At 39.0% G+C, this 27,391-nt stretch overlaps 1 long non-coding RNA gene across 1 annotated transcript in view; it reads left to right on the top strand.

Moving 5' to 3' along the window:
* Positions 1–25,951, top strand: part of LOC128931683 (uncharacterized) — a 66,582-nt gene extending 40,631 nt beyond the window's left edge. The window contains exon 3 of the long non-coding RNA XR_013534938.1: positions 25,709–25,951. This is a non-coding gene — a long non-coding RNA (uncharacterized LOC128931683). The remainder of the gene's footprint in view (positions 1–25,708) is intronic.
* The last annotated feature ends 1,440 nt before the right edge of the window (positions 25,952–27,391 follow it).

Genomic DNA, 27,391 nt, shown 5'->3' on the forward strand with positions numbered 1-27,391 from the left:
TGTCCTCCATCTTACTCTAGTTTGTCTCAGAAAGCACTCTTGGGAGATTTATTGTATGCCAGACTCTGTGTTAAGAACATAGACATGAATATGATTTCAACAGTCACTGAACTTCCTGACACTTTACAATTATTTTTATCATCTTAACTTAGAAAATTTATTGTAGTCTTATATGCAATTTGTGTTGAGGGCAAGCCTTGGAAATAGACAGGCACATTTTTCCCTCAAGAAAAAGTGGGAAAGTTGGCAGAGTTTGATGGCTCATGCCTGTAGTCTTAGCACTTTGAGAGCCCGAGGCAGGAGAATCACTTGAGCCCAGAGGTTGAGGCTGCAGTGAGCTATGTTCATGCTGATGCACTCCAGCCAGGGTGACATAGCATAACCCTGTCTTAAATAAATAAATATAAGATAATAAATACAATTTTAAAAGTAGGAAGGTCAAAAGAATAAATAACCATCTAAATAAGCCCTAAGGAATGTGACTGTTGGGAAAGCAGAAAACATAACACATTGGCAGCCTGCATTTTCCACGAACAACTCTGTTTTCCCCTGCTGTGGCTGCACAGTAAGGTGATGGGAACAGGGGTCGAGTTGTGACCTTTAATGAGGTAAAGGTCTGGGATAGCTGCTATTAATGTGAAGATACAATATGAGCACCTTTTCACAACCCTAACTTACCAACTTTCTTTTTCTTTTTCTTTGTTAAACACAGTCTCACTCTGTCACCCAGCCTGGAGTGCAGTGGCACGGTCTTGGCTCACTGCAGCCTCCACCTCCCGGGATCAAGTGATTCTCCTGCCTCAGCCTCCCGAGTAGCTGGGATTACAGGTGCGTGCCACCAAGCTTGGCTAATTCTTTTATTTTTCGTAGAGACAGGGTTTCACCATGTTGGCCAGGCTGGTTTTGAACTCCTGACCACAAACGATACCCCCACCTCCGCCTCCCAAGATGTTAGGTGTGAGCCACTGCACCTGGCCTACTTAGTTTTTCTTAAGACTTGATGCTAGTTTGCCCAAGGGTCCATACTTACTATGTTGGCCTCCTCTTTATATTAAAAAATATTCCTTAAACCATTTCAAATTAAAGTCTGTGCCACTGGGTAATAGTTACTTAATAATAACTATTTTTTGTTGATTTCTATAATGTCTAGACAGGAGATTAGAAAAGTGAATGAGACTCTGCCTTAATCTTCAGAACACAGGCATGGGAGGCCATTCAGGGTCATGGTTAAGAGCACATATTCTCACATAGATGCTGATGGTGTGAACCTGAACTCTGCCGGTTTTCAGTTATTTAACATTAGACAAATTAACCTCATCATTCCTGGTTATTTGGATGTAAAATGGAGATAATTGATAGATGTATAGCATTAGTTTGAAGATTAAATGGTATTACACATGTAAATATTGTTCAGTTTAATGCCTAAAACAAGAGAAAGTACTACATAAGTTGTAGCCATTATTTTTAGCCCTGGCTTTCAAGACATAATCAGTTTAGGTTGTGAGGATGTCGGTCACGGTGAGTAGTAGAAGTTTTTCATGGATTTACAAACTTACAAAATTTATGAGAGATAGGACTGTGGTTTTCTTTTAACACTAAATCAAACTTGTTTACATTCCAGAAAAAGACATCAAAGTCCCAAATCAGGGATCAGTTGAATACTTTTGTCTCTTTTGGCCCAACATAATGATTTATCGCTGGTCCCTTTTCTTTGCTCTTCCGTCTTCACTTTCGTCCTGGTAATCTCATTTAATATCAAGAATCCAGCCATCATCTTGAGAGACTGACTCTCAAATATCTTTCCCAAACTCCACACCCATCTTCCAACATCCTGAAAAATATTTCTGCCTGAACATTCTGCCAACGTAGGAAACTGTATTTTGCCTTCTTCATCTTAGTGTCTAATCTTCACTTAGGAGAAGTATAAATATATTTGTATTTAAATGAATAGTCAAATAAGTATGCAAACATATACATGTAAATGAATGAGTGATTGAACAAAAATTGTGAACAGTTTTTCAATTTAACTAAGATTAGCATATAAAAAGCCTTCAAACTATTTCCCATTCATGAAGTCAAACTTAGCTGAAATATAACATGCTGACTTCATTCTTCCATTTGGAATAGATGTCTAAAAGTGGGGTCTGGTGAAGAACCTGCCCTGCCACCCAAGGTCGGCAAAAAGGCTTAGGCAGCAAAATAGTGAGATGGAAGTCAGATTGTCAACTTCAGTCACAGGCAGATCACTCACAAACACACCTGCATAATCATTGCTCTAAGTCCAAGCAATATCCAAGGGTAGGAAAAAGCTAGATGATCTATATGGAGTAAACTTGTCTGTGTCCTGCAAGCATCAACCTTGTTTATGAAAAGCACGAGTTTATGAAAAGCATGAGTTGTGGGTACAAGCAGTTGAGAATAATGATGTACTCCACAAACAGTGGACCAGTAACTAAACATATAAATACATCCCCATCCTCTACTCATGGTCTAGACTCCAATGAAAAAGATCAGGAAGTGAAAAGTTGAAGAAAGTATGTAAGAAACAGAGCCCCACTCACTAGTTTGATTTATTTAACAAAAAACTCCTGAATGTCCTCCAAGTTTCAGGGACTTTAGATGCTCTGTCAAATATCCTAATTAAACCATGTGGTAGGAGTGGTATTTGTTATCCACACAAGTCTACTGTTCTCTGGGGGTAAGTTGCTGCAACATTTCCAAGTCCTTCTGACTCCTTTTAAATACACGTGTGCACTCGCACGCACACACACACACACACGCACGTGTCTGGAACTACAGTGTGGTGGGGTGAAAGGAGCATGACCTTCTGTTCAGATGACCAATATCTTGGAGTAGAACAGACATATCCTTCTCTGATCTTTGTCACCAGGAGACCTTTGGTGTCAGCCTTTTGAGGTCTCTACAGGCTGGCCTCCACTGAAGAATTTAATATTAAGCCAGAGACAGATGGAGACTGGAAGCAAATTTTGAATCTTTGTCCTGGTCAAGTTTAATATTTTCAAGGACTTGTATCCCCTCAAAAGATATGTTGAAGTCCTAATTCCTGTACCTCAGAATGTGACCTTCTTTGGAGATAAGGTTTTCACAGAGGGAAACAAGTTAAAGCAGAGTCGTTAGTTTGAACACTAACCTTATAAGACAGGTGTTCTTCTAAAAAGGAGAAGTTGGGGGCACAGACATGCATTCAGGGAGAAAGCCATGTGAGGATGAAGGCAGAAATCTGGGTGATGCTTGTTCATAACAAAGAACACCAAAGATTGCCAGCAAAGCACCCAGAGTAAGGGGAGAGTCGTAAGACAGGGTCTCTACACAGCCCTGAGAAGGAACCAACTCTACTGACAGCTTCACCTCAGACTTCCAGCCTCCAGAACTATGAGAAAATAAATTTCTGTTGTTCAAGACTATCATTAAGTTTGTGGTATTCACTTTATTCTGGCAAACCTAGCAAGCTGATACACAAGGCTAATGCTTCCAAATGTTCTGGAAACCAAATCGTATCCAGGTTCATATGCTACCTCATAGAAGATGTGAATGCCTATCAAAATCTTTTCAAATTTATGTTAAGAGCATTGAAAATGAAAAGACAAAGGGGCAAATATTGTCTCTTCAGAATAATTCTCCCAAAATAATGACAATGTGCACCTTGAAAAGCTCCTCTCTTTGGAAAAGGCATCCTATATCCTAATCATGTGTTTCCAGCTGAGACAAAGAACTGGTCTTTTATTTCAACAGCAGATAAATAACCATGTTTCGATGATCAAGCCAAAAGAGCAGTAATTCACATAAATTCTCTCATGAGTTGCTTGTACTACCTCATTTTATCTCATGAGCAGGGCTATGAGTTAAATTAATTAAAAGCCAGAACAGACAAAAGATGGGCAAGTTTGGGTGCATTAATACTTACTATGAAATTATGATTATGACAACTTACAAAGTGAAAACTATTTAAACAAGGCTTCCTTGTTTCCTTGCTCTAGACCTATAATCATCACCATTCAATTCTGGAACATGAAACCAGCACTCAGGGAGGCACTATAACTTACTATGAAAAGAATGGATTCTAACCTGGGTTTGCAGGGCTGGTGTCTGCAAGGTAGTTTGCAGGACTAGTGCAAAATGAAAATGCAGGGCTCACTGGTAAAAAGCAGGAAAAGAGTCATCGAGGGCACTAAAATAATATAAAGTTTCCTTCCTTCTTCATCATTGGGTTTTAAATTCTATTTAATGTTGTTTAATGTGGTTCTAAGTAAATAAAATTAAAATTTTTAATCAACTGGCCACAGTGGCTCACACCTGTGATCCTAGCACTTTGGGAGGCCGAGGCTGGTGGATTGCCTTAGCTCAGAAATTTGAGACCAGCCTGGTCAACATGGTAAAACCCCATCTCTACTAAAAATACAAAAAAGCTGGGCATGGTGGCATGAACCTGTAGTCACAGCTACTTGGGAGACTAAGGCAGGAGAATTGCTTGAGCACGGGAAGTGGAAGTTACAGTGAGCTGAGATCGTGCCACTGTACTCCAGCCTGGGCAACAGAGTGAGACTTCATCTCCAAAATATATGTATATATAATATATTTTTAATTATAGTGAATTTGGTGCAATGCATTTTAAATGCCAATGTAAGAGCATTTGATGTGTATGCAGAATCACTGAAATCAAACAACTCATATTTTATAGTTTTTACATGCAATTTATTTTGTCCTTATCAGAACAGTGGAAACACCACACAGAACAAACTTGACTGTGTTTATTTCAATTATTGATGCACACAGAGTCTGCACATTCTACAGACTCTGCCTACCTTTGGTGTTACTGATGGCTAAAGAAAGATTCAAAGGAAAAAGAACTATGGGTTGCCCTATGTTTCCCTTTCCTTCCATGTCATCATGTTCAGCATAACTGGCTGACTACTGCAAGGGAGCAACACACACAAGAAAGGACGTGATAGAGCTCCTTGGTGGTTTGAGTTTCTTGGAACACTCGTCTCTCTGTGTTTTGAGCAAGTTCTCCTTGGAATGGAAAGAGGGCTGTCGGGAGCCCCCACCACCATCACTCCCAATTACTCAGAATGAACCTAACAGGCTTACCTTGCAATCACTTGGAGTCTCCTTGAACTCCAAACACTGTGGTAGATAACAGAATTCTGTGCTCAGAACCATGACAGGCTCCAGGCACATGAAGTGGCGAGGAACAGCACAAGTTTCACCATTGCATTGCGCTTCTGTTACAAATCACAAGTTCTGAGATAATTAATCATTTCTAACAGTGACAGCAGAGCATGAAACCAAGCGTGGGGCCCTGTGTAATTGCATAGTTTCCACAACAGCAAACTCAGCCCTGGGTTCTTCCAGTAACTTACTACATCCTGAGCAATCCAGTGGTCTCTATGGGAGTCATTTTCCATGTCTGCAAAATAAGAAGGAACAAACTCTCACACCACTCAAAAACTCTATGGATCTGCACTTTTCATGGCATTTCTTTCTCATCTTTCCTTATCCAGTAGGAGCAGCCTCACCTACTCCTACTCGTAAGAATACAAATTCTATAAAGGCAGGGAACTTGTTCGCCACTTTACCCACAATGAATAGAACTAGGCTTAGGATACAGTAGATCCTCCTTTAAATTTATAATGAATGAAGGAATAATCAACAACACCCTCACCACTGTACTACCTAATCTTCCCCACTGTCTTTATTCATATAATAAGACCTAAAACTAAGCTCTTTAAAAGCATAATTCATTGAAACCAAGAACCAGCTCTATCCTAATGGTGTAGTTTTGAGGACCTATGCAGTTAACACAAATACATTTTGTATTAATTGCCAAAATTTTAAATATGGGAAATTCACATTAGATACAGCATTCCAGTTATTTTTGTAAACCCTGAAGACATGATGCTACTCATTGAACGAGAGCTGAGCACACTCTCAAGTTTGTAATAGCCTTATGAGGCCTGCTTCTCTCATGAATGTCTCCGGGGGTCCCCTCTAAATATTTTAGTTAATGATCCCTGTTTTAGATCATCTGGAGAGAAATAAAAGAGATGTATTTTGATGATTCCAAGTCACCCACAGTGACATGGCTTATTAGCGTCTTTTGTCTACCCTCTTGGGGCCAGCATTCTAACAGGCAGAGCATCACCACGCCTGGTCCTGCCCATGGTGTGGGTAAGGATGTGTCTCTCACACCAAATCCTTTTCTGTAGACCCTTAACACTGTCTATGTGTGGCCCCAAGTTATCTGGTATAATAGAAAGCCTCTGATACATAAATAATTCATGACAAGGTCTAATAAATTAATGAGCTAATCCTTCTCCAAAGCAATTTCATTTTAAAGAAGCTCTAGCCAGAGAATTGCAATGCTCTACCCATACATTTAATTTCAGTTGCTATGATACCTGAGTTCACTTTTCTCCTCAAAACTATCAGGACATAGTTTTGAGGAGAAAAGTGAACTGAAGCACAACTCCGATCATATCAACAAGTTAATATCTATTCCTCTGGTGTTTAAATTTTACCCTGTATAGACAACAGCTCTAAAGTCAAGTCTGTGACTTTCAAAAGGTAGATAATATTGTATTTTGAAGTTCCTGTGATTAGGTATAAGGTCATCCTAATCAGATATCTACAATTCATTAGCACTTGGGGTAATATTTATGACCAAGTACTATTATATTGGAATATGTATATCACAATACATATATATGAATTAAAATTTTTGCATATATGTGTTTGTTTATATGTCTATATGTGTGTATACACACATGCATGCACACACACATATAGAGAGAGAGAGAAAAGAGATCATATTTATGACAAGGTATTAATTTGTTATAACATACGTTCAATAAAGACATACCAGAATCAGAAAGTTATTGTAAATTTAAAATGGTTTCATTTTATAGTGAGTCTATATACTATTATAGCTCAAGACCCTGCACTATTTTCTAATAAGATATTTAAAACCAAACTAAATGCTTTTGCAGCAAGAAAATCAAGTTGTTTCATTTGTTTTAGTACAAGGAACATTGTCTTAAGGATTTTACCATTGTCCTTGAAATTCACTTTAAAATTCAGTCTTTTAAAAACTGCGCAAGTATAAAAGGAAACTTTCTTTCCCTATAAAATTTAATTTACATGTAAAACTAATTTGAAACCTAACATAAAATCAGACTTTCGCAAGCATTATTCTAAAACTCATGCCAAGAAACAGGCACTTGTTCAATTTCATGCCTGGCACTTAATTTCTTTTTAAGTAAAGCAATTGAAAAATTCATTAATTTTTCTCTTGACCATTAGCTTGAAAATTCTCATGTAATGAGACCACCGCCTGAAGCTATTTTATGTATTCTATGGATGCCTCTGAGGTTAACTCTCTATTATCAGTTTTAGCCATGCTGTAATCCAGACAAAATTTTTATTTGCTAGCTTGTTTGAATAGTTACAGTACTCTATACCCTGGGGGTTATAATTCTTCTAACTGTCCTCCAAAATCTTGTGATCTTTTGCAGCCAGGACCAGTAAGGGTGCATGTTCAGAGACACCATTTGGGCTCTGCTTACGCTTGGAGTTTGGGGAAGGGTGGGGATGCTTTTGCCTTTCATGCTTTCTCCTATCCAATTTGCTCTGATGAGAGCATGCAACTATTTAAGTGGCCAGGGCCCTGAAAAGCCCCTATTGCATATCAGACACATGCATCCTGGGTTTTAAACTATAAACAATAAATGTGCTGGGCATTTTCTTTTTTTTTTTTCTAATTTACTGATTTTTTTCACATGTATTTCTTACTCTTTCCTTGTTCTGACGTTTTAGTGTCTTTGTGTGTTTTCTTAACTTTTGAATCGTATGTTTATTCCTTTCATTTTCTTTCTTTTAGCTATTTCCTAAAAACGTTAACATGGTTTCTATAAGCATGTTTTTCTAGAAGTTCTGTAATTTTGATTTGTATATTTCCTTTTATTCAAGATTGATTGATTGATTGATTTTTGAGATGGAGTCTCACTCTGTTGCCAGGCTGGAGTGCAGTGGCGTCATCTAGGCTCACTGAAACCTCCACCTCCCGGGTTCAAGTGATTCTTCTGCCTCAGCCTCCCGAGTAGCTGGGATTACAGGCACGCGCCACTACACCTGGCTAATTTTTTTGTAATTTTAGTAGAGATGGGTTTTCACCATGTTGGCCAGGATGGTCTCTATCTTTTGACCTCACGATCCGCCTGCCTCAGCCTGTCAAAACACTGAGATTATAGGCGTGAGCCATTGCAGCAGGCCAAGATTTATTTTTAAAAGGATTCTGGTTTCCAATCAAGTAAAATTTGCTTTTTGTCATTGGTTTCCAGTCACACTCCATATTTATACTGGCAGATGTTACTTGCATAATTTATTAATATATTATTTTTTAATGATTGGGCAAGAGATCCTTTCTGTATTGTGAATTTATTTTTAAATATGTCTCAAACTACTTTTCCTTATTTTCTTGCTGATTCTTTTGGCTCTACCAGACAGGGGGAAAGAGGGGCACAGTAGTATACAGAACACAAATGTAGACCCCAATAAAACCTGAGTGTGAATCTCTGCTGGGCTTCCTGGCTGTGTGACTGGAGGAAAGTTTTTTTTCTTTTTTTTTTTTTCCATTGAGATGTTCACTTTTTTCTTTTCTTTTTAAATTATACTTCAAGTTCTGGGGTACACGTGCAGATTGGGCAGGTTTGTTACATAGGTATATATGTGAGGTAGTGGTTTGCTGCATCCATCACCCTCTCATCTACATTAGGTATTTCTCCTAATGCTATCCCTTCCCAATCTCCCCACCCACTGCTATCCCTCCCCTAACCCCCCCTGCACTCCTACAGGCCCCAGTGTGTGATGTTCCCCTCCCTGTGTCCATGTGTTCTCATTGTTCAACACCCACTTATGAGTGAGAACATGCGGTGTTTGGTTTTCTGTTCCTGTGTCAGTTTGCTGAGAATGATGGTTTTCAGCTTTATCCACCTCCCTGCAAAGGACATGAACTCATCCTTTTTTATGGCTGCATAGTATTCCATGATGTGTATGTGTGACTGGTGAAAAGTGATCTCCTCAACTGGAAAAGCTAAGATTAAAGAAAATAATGTATGAAAAGCATTTAAAGAGGTACCACGAAAATGGTCAAATGGTAGTTATTCATCATCATCATCATGATTATTACTCTTGTCCACTTCACTACCAATAAATTACTTATATAAAAATTGCTTTTATGAGATTCCTGAAAAAATTGGAAACTATTGCCTAGCTAATATGAATAGGGGATACAAACACACACATGTATAGAGAAATATATGCACGCTATATGCGATTTTATTTAATCTTTTTATTAATCCTATGTAGTACATAAAGTGGGAAATATTTCACTCATCATATAAAGAGACTGTGATTAGACTATCTAAGGAGCCACCTTCCATGACTAAGGAACTACTAATTCCAGGGCTTTGACCCAGGCCTTCTAACTGAAACTATATTTTATAGTTTCACATTCCTGCTTGATTTCATTTCTGTTGCTCAAATGATTTCTAAGTATGCACTGGGCAACTGTGAAGTATTTGTAAAAGCAGGTCGCCATCAGTGGTAGTCAGGGTACACTTTCACATTTCATTTCCAAAGACAAGAATATAGATTAAGAAGTAGCCCAGTCTAATTGGATCTACATTCATGCTCTGAATGTGTGAGGAAGACATGGAATAAGAGAACATGACCAGTGAAGAACAAGTTTAAGCCGCTTTTTGTTTCATTACATTTTCGATACCAGCAATCTGAAATTCTGAAAAAACCTCATTTGCAACAATGAGACATCTTAGCTGCTTTCCTCATGAAGTCCAGAGAACTGTGGAATTATTTAAAAGCTGGAAGACCTTTGAGATGGAGGTCAAGAAAAGCTGAAGATGTTCCAAAGAATGCTGTCTGGGCAAGCCATTTCAAAATATTACATGGGTTATTGTCTCTCAAAAGAACACTACTGGGAGCTATATAATTATATTTTATACATGGATGTCTCATTTTGTTGATATCTCCCAGGAGTTCTGAAGTGCTTCGTAACTGACTGATTCCCCAAACCCCACTCTGGGGAATGACAGAAAATCTGGTGATTCTGACTTTGCATCTAAACTGCTTGCGTGGCATCTTTGATGTACCTATAGCATACTTGGACACGAGTGCTAATGCCACACAGTGCCCCTTAGGCTCTTCTTCAGTCCAGGTGATAGATTACAGAGATGGCAATTTGACTTTGGATTATAAAGAACACTACTGTGAGGCCGAGGCAGGTGGATTGCCCGAGCTCAGGAGTTGGAGACCAGGCTGGCCAACGTGGTGAAACCCTGTCTCTACTAAAAATACAAAAAAGGATTAGCTGGGCATGGTGGCACGTGCCTGTAGTCCCAACTACTTGAGAGGCTGAAGCATGAGAATTGCTTGAACTGGAGAGGTAGAGGTTGCAATGATCTGAAATCATGCCACTGTACTCCAGCCTGGACAACAAAACGATACTGTCTCAAAATAAACAAACAAACAAATAAATAAATAACACTGTCCCCATAGCATCGGGAAATGTTAGTTAACTTGCCAAGTATCCACTTCACATTTAATTTCTGTGTACTTTTTAGAAAACGATTCTCTCATGAAAAGGCCTCTATTTGTTTGGTGAGAAGAAAACAAACAAAAACAAATTAAAACCTAAGAGGAAGAGTGTGCACAGGGCTGGGAGATGTTTACATGGGCCTGAGCTCACCCTTCACAATAATTTATTTAACAAGCATGTATTGAGCCCCTGTTGAATGCTCAAAGATAATAGGAAAGTACTTTCCATACGAAGAAGACTCTCATTCAAAGTAGGAGTGAGATTGACAAGTAGTTCCAGATTTTCAGACACCTGACCTCCTTTCAGAGCCTTCTCCTCCAATGATCAGTTTTGTTCCATCGCTAGGGAACTCCCCTTTGATAACCAAGCATTCAGCTAAAGCAGTGCCTAGGAACCCTACGCAGCAGCCAGGACATCTGTGTCCTAGGATAGGTGAAGTTCTTGGGGTACCTCTAGCTCTTCTAGTCCCTTGACCACTAAATACACTTATTGTTTTCTTTAAAAGTGTAATGGTTTTTGCCCCTAAGAGCTGTAAAAATGCTGACAGGATTTATTTCATTTTTAATAAATCTCCTGGTATAGTTGGACTGAGAGAAAAATATAGACCAGTAAATTTTCATTATATGTATCCACAGTTGATCTGAGCCCGAAATAGTACTCATTTATATGGTTGAAATATCTGCAAGAATCCCTAGATGTGCCTTGCAAAACCATGTATCAGGGCCCTTTGATGACGTACATGCAGGAAAAGATGCTACAAGCATAAGAATTCTCATAATCCAACTGAGAACCTAGAAAAGAAAATGTGTAAGCTATATGCTTTGGAATGTGCTTTTGAAAGAACACAAACATAAAGCATTAGTCAATGTAGTTTTATATGAATTCATCCATACTTAGTCTTGTTTAAACTATTTTATCTATTAATAATTCATTTACTACAAAAGTATTGAATTCCACTTTTAGTCATGATGGAATAACCGATATCAGATTTGCTTTCTTACTGTAAACAACTAGAAAACATAGCAGAGTATAGAAAAGGATTGTTATCAGATCTTAGAAAGGGCAATACAGAATTATGATCCCTGAGAGAAAATATACAAATGAGGTGACCCCCGGAATTTTCTCACCTTCCTTCCTTCTAGGCCACAATACAGGGAGAAGGAGCATAGCACTCTCAGTGAGCTAAGGATACAGAGTTTGGAGTTCAGGGGAGATGGGGAGACTGGAATGTGTGGTACAAGTTGCTGGAGAAGCAAGCTGTGCAGATAAAAATGTCCCCTGGCTGGGCGTGGTGGCTCACACCTGTAATCCCAGCACTTTGGGAAGCCAAGGTGGGCGGATTACAAGGTCAGGAGTTCAAACCAGCCTAACCAACATTGTGAAACCCCATCTCTACTAATAATACAAAAATTAGCTGGGCGTGGTAGTGCACACCTGTGATCCCAACTACTCAGGAGGCTGAGGCAGGAGAATCACTTGAACCTGGGAGGCAAAAGTTGCAGTGAGCCTAGATTGCGCCATTGCTCTCCAGCCTGGGTGACACAGTGAGACTCTGTCTCAAAAAAAAAAAAAAAAGTTCCCCAAATCCGCATCGAATCCTCTCTAGTCTTTGCCTAAATAACATGAGCATACTGTGAAAATCCACAAGGCTAGGCAATAAAAAACAACTTCTGAAGAAAAACAACAAAAAGCAGGTAGCTATGTGCAGAATAACTACCAGAGCTCACGCAGGACTGGGACATCTTTGAGGTTCATCCATCCAGCTAGTGGAGTATATTGCTAAAACATCCAGAATATTCAGGAGAGACTCAGGAGACTCCAATCTTAATAATAAAGCTAAACTACTTCTAGAATAAGGTTGGCCTAAACCCATCCTAACAAGTTTTAAAATCAGCTTTAAAAAGATGGAGCTCACATATAAATGACTTAACTTACTGCCAAAAGAAAATTTAATACTACTTAAAGAAAAATAAAACCCCAAAGAGATATATATATATTTATATGTATTTTAAAATAATATAATATATGCAAACATAATATATAAATATATTATTCAGTAATATATGCAAATATATGAATGTATATTGTATTATATACATTTATATATGTGTATATATATATATATTCTCTCACTCTTTCTCATTATATATATATAAATAGATGAGGGCCAGGCAGGGTGGCTCAGGGAGAGAGAGAGGGCCAGGCGGGGTGGCTCACACCTGTAATCCCAGCACTTTCGGAAGCTGAGGTGGGTGAATCATGAAGCCAGGAGATCAAGACCATCTTGGCCAACATGGTGAAACCTGGTCTGTACTAAAAATACAAAAATTAGCTGGATGTGGTGGCACATATCTGTAGTCCTAGCTACTCAGGAGGCTGAGGCAGGAGAATCATTTGAACCCAGGAGGTAGAGGTGTCAGTGAGCCGAGATTGCACCACTGTACTCCAGCCTGGCGACAGAGCGAGACTCCATCTCAATAAAAAAAAAAGAGAGAGAGAGAGAGACACTTGTAGCAATGTGATGTCACTATGTTCAGCTTCCATTAAAAAATCACCAGACATATGAAGAAGCATGAAAAATGTGACCTAAAACCATAAAAGACTCAGTCAATAGACACCGACACGGAAACAATAGAGAGAGAAACTTAAGGAATTCAGAACAGCTATTATAAATACATTCAAAAAATTTTTAAACATAAGAATGTAATGGAAATTTTAAATGCTAGAACATGTAAGAAAGAACAAAGATGTAGTTGAAGAAGCAATTTGTAGCCAGGTTATGAACTACAAATGTCAGGTTTGCACACCTGCACGCCCACATGGATTATACACTTGCATAGTGAAATTAATAGGCGGAGAGGCCCTGGAGCAAGACTGAATTGGTTACTAGGCTGTAGATATCAGTTACCTCAGCATGACCCTCTCAAGACACTTAATCCCATAATGCCTTCCTTTCCTCTCTGATAAACAGTTGTAATAATATTACCTAGTTACAAGTTATGCTGGTGACTAATTAAGTTGCTACAACCAAAGGATTATAGAAGTGTTAGCTATTATTATATGTGTACGTGCATGTGTGTGTATACCCACACTGACTTACATGTGACATTATTCTCTGACTGTTTTTCTCTTAGAGGTTCTATGGGAAGTCATTGCTGCCAAGAGTAGAGAATGAAATCAGCAAATATCTAGCATACACTATATATGTGACTTCCTTCCATCTGAGTCCAGGAAGTCAGTCTGATAACCATCACAGCTTCCCTCCATCCATCCAACTCTAACTGGAACCATATGGATATTGTAAAATCTCAACCTTGAACTCCCTTTAATGCAGCCAGGGGCTCAAGTTTATTTAAGCTTTTGATCTTCTATTTTCCCTATGTATGAGATGGGAGTATTTCTCTATCAATATTTAAAAGCTGGTACCAAATGACCTTGAGTGTGGTTAAGTAGTTTTCTCTATCAGTTCATCTCTTATGGTTTGGCTCTAGCAAAGTTTAAGGAAGTGGTTTGATTATAGAAGGATGTGGAATTCTACCAACTGCACATTTCTAATCTTAGTGGAGGCATTTACTTCTTTCGTTAAGTGTTCACCTGGTGTCTCACTTTCTTGGAAGAATTTTATCATGTGTACTAGGCAGGGTTCAACCAGAGAAGCAGAAACACTGGGAGATTTATATGCATGAGTATATTGTTAGGGATTTCACAGCTGTGGAAGCTGGTTACATTTTAAGTCAGATGCCAGTGCAGGAAGTCCAGAGGGCAGATAGGAAGGTTACTGCTATAGACTGAATGTTTGTGTCCCAGCAAAACGTATTTATTAAAATTCTAACCCCTAATGTGATGGTATTAGGAGATGGGGTCTTTGGGAGGTGATTAGTTCATGAGGGTGGAGCCCTCATGAATGGAATTACTGTCTTCATAAAAGAAATCCTAGAGAGCTCTCTCCTCACTTCCACAGATGTCTCATCAGACACTGAATCAGCCGGCACTTGATCGTGGACTGCCCAGCCCCCAGAACTGCGAGACACAAACTTCTGTTGTTTATAAGCTTCCCAGTATATGGTAGTTTGTTGTAGAAGCCCAAATGGCCTAAGGCAGTTACAAAGTGCAGGAGAGCAACACGAGCTGGAGCTCAAGTGTGTGGAGCTGGACACAAAGGCACAGGGACTGATTGAAACTCCTGTCCACTCTTCCTGCTCTGTCACGGTAGCATGGACATCCTATAGAAGCCAGGGCCCTTCCTCACACAGGTAAAGACATATCCCTGACCCAGAAATCAGAGAAGGGGGAAAAGGGTCCAGGGAGAAGAAAAGCAGATACAGACCCACATATTGCTTTAAGTCAACAGTCAGTCACCTATTGTTTATTATTTGTGCTGAAAGCCAGCATATAGACTGCAGAATGATAAGGTTGCTAGAAATTGCAGAAGTCATTTATTCAGTCTTCTCCCCAGGCCGGCTTTGCTCAAATCTTTTCAGACAAAATCCAGCCATCTCTCTCTTTGTGCAAGGTGTCCTCAGTTAGGCTTTTAACCACTCTTTGCATTATTTAACAATAGGTTGGACTGCGTTTCTATCTCTATCAGTTGGAAAATTGAAATAATGTAGAAAATTTGAACTGTGTATCTATTATTAACTAACATTTCTGGGAAACTTAAGCAAAAATGGAATTTGGGGATTTGTGAAGAAATAGTTGTAATTATCTACTTAGCATTGACAGTGGTTATTTATTCATTTGGTTAGTGGTCAATCTGACTGACTACTCCAGAGCTTCATGGCTGCTGTAGTTCGTGGGCCAAGTGGACTGTGTTGAGGCCATAACAAGGCCTAAGGCCAAAATAAACAACTTAAGGGTTTATGCCCGTAATCCCAGTGTTTTGGGAGGCTGAAAGAGAGGATTGCTTGAGGCCAGGAGTTCGAAGCCAGCCTGGGCAACATAGTGAGATCTCATCTCTATAAAATAATAAAAGATTACCTGGGGATGGTGGCTGGCATGTGCCTATAGTCCCAGCTACCAGGAAGGCTGAGGTGGGAGGATCTCTTGAGCCCAGGTGTTCTAGGCTGCAGTGAGTTGTGATAGCACCACTGCTCTGTAGTCTGGGGGACAGAGCGAGACTCTTTCTTTCTCTCTTAAAAAGAAAAAAAAAAAGGAATTTTTTGGGGACTAAGCTGACCACATATTTATCTTGTTAGTAGATACTACTACTTCTAGTAAGATAATTTCCCCTTGTTTCTAACGTAAACCTTGAACTTCAACAGTTCCCTTGTCTTTATTCAAGTTGTATCAGTAACAGTGTCCAGCACCTTGCTAATTAGGCCTTTGTATAAATGAAGACATGTTAGCCGCATAATTTTTCTTAAGTGACTCTGATTTCTTTAGCCATCCTACTCCTATATTTTTCAGCCCTTTGGGCATTCCTTCCCTTCATCTCCCAAAATCTTGACAAAATTATGACCATTCAGAGAAAGACTTCTTTCCTGCAGTCCACTCATTTACCATTTAAGCAGAGGAGGGAGTAATTACTTTCTTTCCCTTTAAGAAACATAAAATATTTGGGAAAATACTGGTTAGTGGAATACCTGTTCTCAGCATGGTTTTCCAACACTTTGGACTTACAAATAAGTGATCTGTTACAGATATTAATGTTGGCAATATCAGTAGGTCTGAGACCCAGACCTGGGTGACTATATTGGAAACTTACAGTGATATATGTATATATGCTGATCTGAAAGGGATGAGAGCTGAAATCATTGGTCACTCCAAATTGTCTAAGGGCCTAGTCTCAGCCCTAAGCCTGCCAGGGAAGGGCAGGGGTTTCTAGGGGTTATTTGATCGGTGGCCTCTGACTCAGTGGGGGCAGCAGCAGCACTTGTGTCATGTAAGAGAAAGAGTTGATGCAAGCCTCTGTTAAAGGACCACTGGATAGCTATGATTTTTTCACCTCTGCCTCTTTCTGCTCAATGGATATAGAAACAAACAAACAAAAAATTTTGATCAAACTAGCTCCCTTCATAAAAAGGTAAAATAGTAGTTGCTGTATAGTAACACAGTCACTTCTTGATAATATCTAAAGGTGGACAAAAGAAAACAGCAATAAAGACCCCCCAAGTATTTCACTACCATGAGATCATTGTGGCAACACACTGGGTCTTCAGGGAACGTGCCTCTGTGCAAGATATTTTCTCTGTACATTTAGGAGCCCATTCTGCAGTACAAGCACTAAGCTATTTTCTGTTTTAGTGGAATCTGTAACAGACAGTAAAAATCATTGGATATTTACAAAAACCTTACCTATGGAGAGAAAAGAATGACGTTTACAACAAATACATCAGAGATTTGTGAAAGAAAATCAATTCAGCCAGATGCAGTCTCTCATGCCTATAATCCCAACATGCTGGGAAGCTGAGGTGGGAGGATCACTTGAGCCCAGGAGTTCAAGACCAGCCTGGGCATAGCAAGACTCTGTCTCTATGAAAATAAAATAAAATAATAGCCAGGCGTGGTTGTGTATGGCTTAGTCCCAGGAATTCCACAGGCTGAGACAGGGGAATCACTTGAGCCTGAGAGGTTGAGGCTGCAGTGAGCCATGATCATGCCATTGTACCCCAGCCTGAGCAGCAGATTGGGACTCTCTCTCAAAAAGGAAGAAAGGAAAGAAAGAGAGAAAAAGAGAGAAAAGAAAGAAAGAGGAAAGGAAGGAAGGAAGGAAGGAAGGAAGGAAGGAAGGAAGGAAGGAAGGAAGGACGGAAGGAAGGGAATTCATAGATAAAGAGGGAACTCGGTAAATATGATTTCAACATCCAAAAGTCCTTTAAAAGGGTTTATTTAAAAATCTACCATGGATATTGCATTCCAGTGTGACTATCTTTACAGTCTCTGGTGACTAGAAAAGAAAGTCGATTCATCAACAAAGAAATGCCTTGTGTAAGGATATATGTGCCCTTAAATGGATGAGGGACTTTACACCATGGAAGATCAGTACTCTAACTAGTTTCATGTAATAAGTAAATGTCTTGGAGTAGTCAGTAGGGTGATGTGGACATTTAAAGATGGCATTAAACTCTTTAGAGTAGTGAAAACACCATATTAATGAGGAGTACAGGAGCTTTAACTTGGTCTAATCAGTGGAGAAAAATTGTAGATAAATTTCTCTGTGGGTAAGCACAAAGTACTGCAATCATAGATATATATACTTACAGACATTGAGCTATAGTTTATAGCCCAGGGAATGGTTTTAGAAAGTTTTGAAAGGTATTGTGAAGATGTGAGGCTTACAGTTCTTTTGGCAAAAGGTAATGAATAAGTAAGCGAAGACTTTAAAGATATTGACCAGTTGAGGCACTATTTATAAAGCTAAAAAAAATACTGAATATCAACAAAGCCCCAAGCATATCTTTTAACATTCATTACGTTTCCAGGGGCTCAATATTAACACAGAATGGGATCTTATATTAATATATCATAAAGAAAGATAAGTAATCAGACCAAGTCTGTCATTGAAAGCATCTACAATTTCCTGAAAGCATATTTTAAGATATTTCTAAAAGCACTGAAAAGCAAGCAAGATTTTATTAATAAACTGACACAGAAACCCAAAGAGCCAAACAGAACACCAAGACCACTTTTGCCCTATGGACCTCAAGGTAAGAATTTATTATAGATCAAAGTAACCAGCTAACTTGATGCTAGACCAGATTGCCTAGGTGTAACTATTAACTCACCACTTGGCTTTGGACTAGTGATTTAACCTCTCTATACCCTAAGTTTTTCAATTACAGAGTGGGTTAATGATAGTGCCTCTTAGGGCTGACATAAAGATTAAATAAATTAAAGCAAATAGAGCACTAACTAATAAATAGTGAGCTATACATATGTGTAAACAAATTTTAAAGTATTTAAGAAAAAATAAAAAATGGGAAAGAGGGAAATGTGATTGGGGAAGGCAAACAGGGGCTTTCTGGATGCCTGTAATGTTCTTGACCACGCTGGAGATTATGCAGAAGTTCACTTTAATCTTATTGTTGAATGATATAGCTCTATGTTATCCACTTTTCTGTATGTTATTCACTTTTCTGTATGTGGTTGTATCTTATTTTTCAAATGGAGTAAAACCTGTGGAAGTGGTTCTCAAAAATGTTGTCCTCAGGTCCTCTTTAAAGTCTTCAAAACTGTTGCTCACTACAAACAACTTTTGTTTACAAGTTATACTTATCAATGTTATGATTAAAAAAAAAAACTAAGAAGTTTTAAATATGTAGTTATTAATGAATTTTAAAATCCCAACAAAAATTACATGGTAACATAAATTACATATTTTGAAAAAATTGCTCTATTTTTGGAAACCAGACAATGAGAAAGTGGCATTTAAAAATATTTTTGCAAATTGCTTTAATATCTGACTGAATAAACACCAGCTAAATTCTCATATCTTCTTCTGCTCTCGATTTGTTGACAATTATCATTTCGGTTAAAGTATATGAAGAAAATCCAGCCTTATACAGATATTCCTTCGGAAAGAAGAGGAATATTTAAATTGGCTTTTTAGATACTTGTGAATATTCTTTTTTGATTTGTGGATATTTTTCTATATAGTTGTGAATATCAAAAGTAGACAAGTGCTAATTTCTTAAAGATTGGTTGCAATGTAGAATCAAATCATATCAATAAAGTTTTACATATCTATTCCCCTTTTATTCATTCATAAACTCCTACTGGTTCCCCAAGTTAGGCAGATCTGCCAAATGTTAACACATTTTGCTAAGCAATATCATAAGTGGCATCATTAACATCACCACCAATCTCATCGGAAAGTTTTAAATACTAGGAAACTGTCATATTAAGAATGGCAGATTACATTTTCCGAAGTTTCAGTTTTTTCCTGAAAGCTTTAATTTTCTCATTAGCAACAAAGAGTGATAATTGTTTTCCTGAACTAACAGTCTGATGTCATTAATTTTCAAGAAAATGTCTGCCCTTTACCCAAGCATGAATAACTGTACCTCATCTGGTAGTAGTTCTTTCAAGAAAAAAAAAAAGCTCTGATATTCTTGGGAAAAGTGGCTAAGTCCACTTGCAACTGAAACAATCTCACATTGCTTTAAACAGCCATCATACTTTGGTATGCAACAGAAATGGCCTATGTACATTTCCTATTTTTCATAAGGAAAACCTAAAAAGATATATATTCAAGTATCAGAATTTTAAATGGTAACATGATTACTGTTTCCACAAGGACATTCTTAGTGAAACTGACTTACTCTTTTTTTCTTTTTATTGCACATGTGTGGTTTGGGAAATAAGAAAGACAACTTTGGACTTTCATCCACTGGTCTTTAGTTCCAATAAGACAGAAGACACATGCTTGAAATGTCCAAAACATTCAAGAACAAAAGTCTTATGTTCATCTTTCTGAGGAATATGCAAACACCAGATCACTAAATTTCACCGTGACGTTATGCAACCTACTAACCATCCTGTGCATCTTTTTAATCAAACACAATTGTAAACGTTCACCTTTAAAGGTATGTTTTGTGCCAATTTCAAAGAAAGAAAACATTTGTCCAATTCAAACTTAGAGATAATACCGTATCTCCAACAATATTTTAAGCATTAATTCAAGCAATTCTGTCTACATGTCTGAACCATCTTGGATAAAAAATACCATTAATTTATTTACTCCAGTTTTCTGGATACTTCATTAGATAACCAAAAACATGCTATGAAAAGGCAAAAGTCCAAATAACAAAAATCTAGTATGGGGGGGTCTTGAAAAAAATCCGTGAAAAATGCATATTGTAAAAAAAAATGCATGGATTTCAAATGTTTCGCACAAAAATAAACCTGTAGTAACTTGTTATACTCTGAAAAGAATTTAATTGGAAGCGCTAAGAAAGAACAGACATCAGTTTCAAAAGAACCTCTATCAGAACAACACGAATTCTGCTAAAATTGAAGCAAGAACAAAAATTAAATTTATAGTGAAATTTGGGCAGAAGAATGGTAAAATAACTGATGATTTACAAACAGTTATGAGAACAATGCCCCAAAGAAACCAGCCGTTTACAAATGGGTAACTTCTTTTAAGAAGGGACAAGATGACATTGAAGATGAAGCCTGCAGTGGCAGACCATCCACATTAAGTTTCAAGGAAAAAATAACCTTTTCCATACCTTAATTAAATAGGACCAATGATAAATCACAGAAACCATAGCCAACACCATAGACATCTCAATTTTTTCAGGTTTCACAATTCTGACTTAAAAATTAAAGTTGAGCAAGCTTTCCATTTGATGAGTGCCAAGACTGTTGCAACCAGATCAGCTCCAGACAAGAGCAGAGATTTCAATGGAAATTCTAAACAAGTAGAATCAAGATCCTAAAACATATCTTCAAAGAATTGTAACAGGAGATGAAACATGGCTTTTCCAGTATGAGCCTGAAGACAAAGCACAATCAAAGCAGTGGCTACCAAAAGGTAAAAGTGGTCTGGTCATAGCAGAAGTGGATGGTCAAGAGCAAAGGTCATGGTAACATTTTTGAGGAATGATAAAGGCATTTTGCTTGTTGACTTTCTGGAGGGCCAAAGAATGATAACATCTGCTTATTATGACAGTGCTTTGAGAAAGTTAGCCAAAGCTTTAGCAGAAACAGACCCAGAAAATCTTCACTGGAGTGTCCTTCTCTACTCATTCCTCTCATCAAACAAGGGACATCTTGCAAGAGTTTTTGTAGGAAATCATCAGGCATCCACCTTACAGTCCTTGCTGATTTGGTTCCTTATGTCTTTTGTTTCCTAAACTTACAAAATATTTAAAGGGCATTAATTTTTTTTCAGTTAATAATGTAAAAAGCCTGTATTGACACAAGTAAATTCCCAGGACCCTCAGTTCTGTAGAGGATGGACTAAATGTCTGGTATCATTGTTTACAAAAGTGTTTTGAATTTGATGGAGCTTATAGAGTTTATAAGCTTGTGCTTTTTATGAGAAATAAAGTTTATTGTTTTCAAATTTTATTTCCTTTTCTGTGAAATTTTTGAAGTCTCCTCACACACTTCTTAATTCAGATATTTAAGTTCAACAAATTTAATCTACAAAGAGTTTGAAACCTCTCTCTCTCTCTCTCTCTCTCTCTCTCTCTCTCTCTCTCTCTCTCTCTCTCTCTCTCTCTCAGACAGGTCTTTGTGCAAACAAAAGCAAAAGCTTTACCCTCAGGATGATTAGATAACATGTGAATGAATATGAGGCCAAACATAAAACCTGGAGCATCTATGCCAAGTTGGCAGTGATGGGGATGTGAGAAACTGCAGTTGCTGATGTCAGGGTAGGTGGAAGAGGAGCAGAGATAAGAGCATTATTATGAGAGCATTACTTGATGAGAGCATTGTTATCCTACTCTATTCAAGTGGTATAGAATGCACTTTATATAAGTTCACTGTAGGAAGAAAATTCTAGAAAAATTATTTTTAACCAGTTGCTACAGTTAAATGCAGTGTAAAATCAGAAATAAAGTATCTTAAGTAAGAGCATAAGCTTTAATGTCTGTATCAGTTTTCTATTGCTTTATAACAAATTACACTTAGAGGCTAAAAACAACACCCACCCATGTATTAGCTCACAGTTCTGTAAGTCACAAGTCCCAGCACAATGTAACCAGATTATCTGCTCAGGGTTTTACAAGTCTGAGATCAAGTTGTCAGCCAGGCTGCATTTCTTTCTGGAAACTCTGAGGAAGAATCTGCTTCCACACTCATGCGGGTTACTGGCCAAATTCAGTTCCCTGCAGTTGTAACATGGAGGTCTCTATTTCCCTTCAGGATGTCAATCAGAGTCACTCAGCTCTTAGAGGCCACCCACATTCCTTGCCATGTGACCAGTAGTGGGGCAAACTGTCTGTGCAGAGAGGGCTGCTTGAAATTTCATCTCTGGAACAGGGTTCATGTTCATGTTTCATCTCATGTAATCACATTTATATATGATTAAAGAGTGGTCTTGTTCTTGTTTTGATGCACCCACCACCAGGCTGGGTAATTTTTTTTCCTGCAGATACGGAGTCTCCTGTATTCCCCAGGCTGATCTGGAACTTCTGGGCTCAAGCAATCTTCCTGCCTCGGCCTCCCAAAGTGCTAGGATTACAGATATGAGCCACTGCGCCTGGCCAGGCACTATATTTTAAACACAAAGGATCTAGGTAATGACAAGGACAGTGCAAATTCCTATAATGAATGCAAAAGTGTCTCGATATGACAATGTCTGGCACAGAGTTATTGGAGGCTGTTCTGTCCAGCGTGTTACAATTTACATCATGCTCACAAAGTGGCCTCATTTGATGTTGATGTCCCATAAAATCATTCATGTTCAATGACCGCACAAAGGCCTAGCTGATAGCACCAGGCTGGCTCCTAGATGCCTGCAGCATAAGGGGCCATTGGACCACCAGATGGGTGATAAGTGCTGAATTTGGAGGAGTTTCACTCTGTTCCACATAGGACAAGTTTGGGGCTCGAGGATATTGATGATCTGCTGCAGATCCTTAGGCATGAGTCCCATTTGGGGCTCTTGCATGAGTTCTCACCCTATGTGGCCATCTCCCATTCTACAGGACCATAGGGTAGAATGTAACCTGTGCAATAGCCTGTGTGTCCTCATCACTGGTGCCCAGCATGGTCCCTCACCTCCTCTATAGGCTCCAAGTTACTTATCAAGCAGTCCTCCATTGGAGGTAGCTGTACTTCTCTCATGGCTCTCAAGTCCTTCATTCTGTGACATAAATGCACCCTTCAAATAGATGTCCTCCTTGCTTTCTGTCAATGTGTTGATATCATTGCTTACCATAAGCCATGCTAACAGGCATTGCTTAAGTGGGTGGATCACTCTACCATGATATCTCCCCTAGTCTCCCCTGATGGAGATTTGTGGAAGCCGGGAACATGGTCATTATTGAAAGAGATCACGTAATTACAACCTGAAGAATTCTAGAGAGGTCATGGTTGGAAGATGTGTTATCCTTTGTTTATGCTATAAAATTCCTAATGGTAAATTTAACATGAGAAGAAAACAAAATACTATTCACATTTTTCCACACACTCTGGGGGCAACCTTTGCAGTCATCATTAACCAAGCAAAGTAACAGCCTTCGAATGAGTCACTAAAAGCCCATACTCATGGGCTGCTTGTGGATAACCCAGCATCCTGAGCAATGATGTCACCAGCATGGAATCTGTGATGCTAGGGAACTGTAGAAGCCAGAAGATCTGTTGTTTCTGTTAAACATTCTGAAGAGCCATGGCATTTTGATTTGCAAATTTTTTCTCACTATGAGATACATGAAATTAGCCAAGGGCAGCATATTTGACAATTAAGAACATGAACAGACGATTCTAAACCTGAACAGGAAGTGATGGTGCCCAGTCACCCCAAAGATCTTTCGTATGCCCTGTTGAGAATTTACACAAATGTGTAACCACTTCTCTACCCATTATTCTATGATCCTCATTGATTTCTTGCTTGAATTGTGTAACACATTCTTAAATCAAGATTTTTATATTGACAGTGGTCGATATAATATATATAAAAAGAATTTTCCAGGCCAGGTGCAGTGGCTCATGCCTGTAATACCAGCACTTTGTGAGGCCGAGGTGAGCAGATCACCTGAAGTCAGGAGTTCAAGACCAGCCTGGCCAACCTGGCAAAACTCCCTCTCTACAAAAATTAGCCAAGCATGATGGCAGGTGCCTGTAATCCCTGCTATTTGGGAGGCTGAGGCAGGAGAATCACTTGAACCTGGAAGGCAGAGGTTGCAGTGAGCCAAGATTGTACCATTGCACTCCAGCCTGGTGACAGAGACTTCATCTCAAAAAAAAAAAAATTGTTTTTGGCACACACCTTAGGAGATGCCTTGCAGGGAAAGCTTCCTGAAGAAGTAAAGATACAAAAGTATGATTAGGAGTTAAGTAGACAAAGAGGGGAGTGAAGCTTGATCCAGTTAGAGAACTTGTGCAAGGGTCCTTCGGTGGGAAGGAGCAAGTGAGTGTGAGGAACTAAAACAATGCATTCTAAAGGAATGTATTGTTTTATATACAAATATGTAACCACTTCTCTACCCATTATTCTGATAATAGTCTAGTTCCCCACTCACCAAGGGACTAGTAAAAAGCCTCAGTCAGTATAACATCGTATGTGTGTTCCACGCAGTTCTCATTCTCCTGTGCCTGCCCTATGCCTGCTCCCCATCTTTGCTTCTTGCTTGGGGCCTTGACTGCTCACAGGAGATGGTTTCTGGTCTTTGCTCCTTGGCTTAAAGGAAAAAAGCTACACTTCTCATTCCTTAATTAAAATCCTTCGCAGCTACAGCTTCTTCACAAAATTGGAATTCTTCTTTCTGTCGTGGCTATGGGAGGACATTTTTTAATGCCTGTGGTGGAAAGAGTGACTCCTTCCTTAGTGAGAGAGGTTGAACAAAACCCCTTGTTGTGTAGGATACATGCAGTGACATTCTTCTGTATCAGAGCTAGCACTTCCCCTAGGAACTGATGCTTGGAACATAACTACTCACCTTACCCTCAATAATGCAGGGGCGGCATCAGTTTTAATAATTTCAGGGGCTGAAAGGAAGAACAAAACTAATATAAAGTATAGGGGGAAGCAGCATTAAGTATGTGCAGAGTCTGGCATCTTTTCTTTGAGGCTTCATTAGGGTTTTGTCTCAGTGGATCTGAATTGCTTTTTTTCTGTGATTTTTTCCCCAGGCTTTACTCTCATTAGCTGTTTTTTCCCCAAGTAAAAAACAAATCCCAGGGGTCTATGCTGTGTGTCTACTGGTAAGGTAAAGACATCTGTCTGAAAGAGTGGAAATTTGACATAGATCCAGCCGTTCTGAGGAAGGGGAACAGCACCAAGGCTGGAAAAAAGAAATAAGAGTAATGGGAACTGGAGGAACGTAGCTGTCACAAACACAGCCTTGGAAGAGTATCTCCTCTGAGAAGCTTTCTTTGATTTATACTCCTCCCCACCCTGCTCCGACCGTAGTTCTCAAACTGTCTGCCTAAGATTTAATAGAATATATGCTTTTTCCCCAGCCTAATCTCAGTGCCGCTCTCCACCAGATTAAAGGAAGCAGCTGGATCATGGGATGCTAGAGCTTGGAACTAGAAGGAGAGCTCATCTGAGACATGCTGAGTGGTGGCGCTTCTGAGTGGACTGCAGGAACAAAGCGAGAGGGATCATCTCCACCCCTTACCTACACTGCAAGTCCCTTGAGTGAAAAAACGACTCTCCTTATTCTGAAAACCTGAAAATGCTACCTCAAAAATCAACTCAATAAATGTTTTGTAATTATGTGCTTTGTGCCAGTTTTGTGAATCACATCTCAGAGATAATGGCGTTGATATTGATGGTAATGTTTCTGGTAAAGGAGTTTTGGCTCCAAGATAGGAAAAGAAAAGAAGATCCTGCCCCATGTGCAGGTCTACTCAGCTGTGGCTCTCAACCAGGAGGGCATCTGGGGTAAAATCCTTTGTTCTTTGGATAAAAGAAGAAAGACCCAGGAATTACATATGTATGCCTCTATAAGTATGTCAAAGGGTGAGCAACATTCACTTCAAACAAGGAGGGTTTAATGAATGCCTGCTATGTGCCAAAGTGTTCTCAAGCACTGGCATATTTAATCCGCCAAATTACTCAGGGTAATTTTACACTGACTTTTTACTTGAAACTGAGATCCAGGGATGTTGAACTTTCCTGAGGTTATTCAGCAAGGAAAGGCTGGAGTTTGCAGCTAGAGCCTCTGTCTTTATTTCAAAGCACACTTCACAGTTCCATAGTTGCCAAAATATGGAATGCCGACAGTTCATTCAGATGGAGAGTGAGTCCAAAAAGTATTTGTTTAAGACAGAAATCCAAATATCTTCAAAACAGCAATATCCTCCTCAGCCAGTTGTTTGAACAGGCATCTTTGCTGCCATCCAGGCAAACTTGAGCACATACCTTCCCGGTGCTTCCCTGCCCTGAGCCAATGCTGTCCTTCTTTGACAAGGAAGCATAGGACAGTAAGTAGCCAAGACTAGGCGGACTCAACACTGAGTTTCTCGGCTCCCAGGCCCCAGAGAAGTCACTCACCCAGAGAGCTGGAGGGACTGCCAGCCTCTGGGAAATGCTGCTCTTTAACCAAACCAGAAAGATCATTTTCTGCCAGTTTTTTTTGACAGTCAGATAAGGAAATGCCACTGATTTCCTTGAAGATTCATCCTGGTCAGCCAGAAAACTTTTCTCTAAATGGCAACAGCAGTGAAAACAGAAAGGATAATTATTAACCTTAACATAGGGATTCCAGATGGCAATCTGTTGTTCTTTCATCTCAATTAAGGAGAAATGGCAGAGGCAAAAGTCAAGATATGAAAAATGGAAGATGCACTCCCTGTGGGTGCTTCAGTTTAGCATTTCAATAGCTGGATCTCTATTAGGCAAAACTGAGGTCTCTTCTCAGAAGGTGGACTGTAATTTCACTAACAGGATGTTGAGTGCTTTTCTCTGACCCCTTAAGTACATGTACAACAAATACATCACATTACACAACAGTAAGACTAATAGAATTGCTTCCAATATTTTTTGGATGGATATTGTGGGAGGTCATTGAGAAACAGAAGCCAGATTTCACACATATTTAATTTTAAAATACTATTTAAATAGTATTAGACTTTTCCATGCATCCATGTTGGCTTAAAATTCATAATGTCATGATTTAAAGCAATTTTTCCTTAACT

The sequence above is a fragment of the Callithrix jacchus genome, chromosome 4 (genome assembly GCF_049354715.1).
Source record: "Callithrix jacchus isolate 240 chromosome 4, calJac240_pri, whole genome shotgun sequence".
Classification (NCBI taxonomy): Eukaryota; Metazoa; Chordata; class Mammalia; order Primates; family Cebidae; genus Callithrix; species Callithrix jacchus.